The following is a 2,256-nucleotide window of genomic DNA, read 5'->3' as shown; positions in this document are numbered from 1 at the left end:
TAGTTTGACTTTTTTTTTTTTTTTTTTTAATGAGAGGATCAGCAATTTTTTTTTTATTTGTTTATTTGACAGACAGAGATCACAGATAGGCAGAGAGGCAGCCAGAGAGAGAGGAAGGGAAGCAGGCTCCCTGCTGAGCAGAAAGCCCGATGCGGGGCTCGATCCCAGGACCTTGGGATCATGACCTAAGCCGAAGGCAGAGGCTTTAACCCACTGAGCCACCCAGGCGCCCCAATAGTTTGACTTTTGATTTAATCTAGATTGGTATCACAGCCCTTACTAATATTACAAATACATTATGTTTGGGGGCACCTGAGTGGCTCAGTTGGTTAACTGTCTCTTTTCAGCTCAGGTCATGATCCCAAGGTCCTGGAATGGAGCCCTGGGTCAGGCTCAGCCTGCCTCTCCCTGTCCCTGTCCCTCCACTTGTGCTCTCTTTCTCTTTCAAATAAATACAATTTTTAAAAAATCTTTAAAAACTACATTATGTTTAAGTCATTACCATAAGTTCCCATTAGCTCCTAGCTCCTGATCAAAAACCAGAATAATATTAATTGACCTCTGTGAGGTAAAACACTTCTTTTCAAAAACAGCCCAAAGCATCTGTTTAATAATCTATTAATGAAACTTTGTGGGGTAATGACATCGAGCCCAACAATCTTGTTATCTTTTAAAGTATATCTCACAATATAAACATAACATCACTCCTATTATATTTTACTAAATAATACCGAGACGTTTCTATCCCTGTAATGATATGTCTTTAATATTTAACAGCAAGCTTTAAGAATCAGTACATTAGGTACCTTTACCATCTTCTACCAGAGTAGAATAGTAATAGTATTAGATAATAGTAATCTACTATTATCACATGAAATGGCCATTAAATAATTCCCAGAGGATGGCTTATGCACTTAAAGGAATCTTTGTTGAACCTACACATTTGTCTAAAAAAACTCCTTCTAAATGAATGGCCTATAGCATTTCTCTTTATACCATGTGTATAAGCTGTAAATGGTCAAGAAGAACCATTGTGCCCTTGATTTACCATGATTGAATCTGTGCATTATTACTAGGACAATGGCAACTAGAAATCAGTAAGAATCTCTTAACTACAGAGACGTACAATGTTAGAAATATTAAAAATTTGACCAAGTGTATATACCATCTTCTGTATAGTCATGATATATGCCTCTCACTTCAAATCCATCCCATGTACAAGTAGACACTTAATAAGCATCTCTTTTTAAATAATGTTGTGTTATTTTCCCCTTGCTTACATGATAAATCTACCTTTCTCTGTAGCTAAAACAAAGGAAAACAAAACAAAACCCTCATGACTTTATCTTTAAAGTAAATGAAATGTATGATATTTCGAAATTACATGCAATTTTTTTTCATTTACCTAGAAATCCCAGGAGAGCTTCTGGGGTTAGAAATAAAGAGGTCAAGCTACAAAATTCACCGAAGGAATTGAAATATAGTATGGCGATGAACATCAGATTACTAGGTAAGAGTCAGGAGCACTAAAGTCTATCAAGATGACAATGTCAGGCAAGTGAACTAGAATATAAAAAATGTGGAAGCAGTAAAACAAGCCAGGCAGATCATCAGAAGACAGCAAAGCCTCTAGGGCAATGGGTCTCAAAGGTTAGAGTTTGGGAGACACACCTGATATGCTTCTTCAAATTCCCAGGTTCCCTAGTCCTACCTTCGGAGATTGAAACTGAGTAAAGCTGGGGTAGGTCCCACGTCATTCCAGTAAATGCTGATGCATGTGGAACACTCTTAAGTAAAATTGCCTTGGAGGCTTTGAGTACCTGAATCCAGGTGCTCAAGTGCATCCTATGGCAATCCTGCTGACAGGGAGATAGAGGTGAGCACAGGTCTCTGCGTGAGGTAGTCCTAACTGCTTCCTAGTTCCAGGGCAGATAGGCATTGATCGTGTTACCATGGTCGCAAATATACCACATGGTCACCTCTGGTATATTTCATCACTGGTGAATATTCAATTATACCTAAGTAATGTTACATAACCTAGTTAGTGTTTTATCTTCATTTTGAAAATTGATGCTAATTTTTAAATCTAGAAATCTGTTCTTTGGCAATTCCATATTTATTCATTGAACAATCATATATGATAAACACTTTTCTCTAGATGAATACTAAAGTCAGGGTTTTAAAATTTCTATAACATGCCAAACAATGTGTTAAACATTTTTTCCTGAATTAGAGATTTCCTAAATCTCTAGCAAG

The sequence above is a fragment of the Meles meles genome, unplaced genomic scaffold, assembly GCF_922984935.1.
Source record: "Meles meles unplaced genomic scaffold, mMelMel3.1 paternal haplotype, whole genome shotgun sequence".
In the NCBI taxonomy this organism is placed as follows: domain Eukaryota; kingdom Metazoa; phylum Chordata; class Mammalia; order Carnivora; family Mustelidae; genus Meles; species Meles meles.
The sequence above is the reverse complement of the archived record's forward strand: the minus strand, read 5'-3'. Positions refer to the sequence as shown.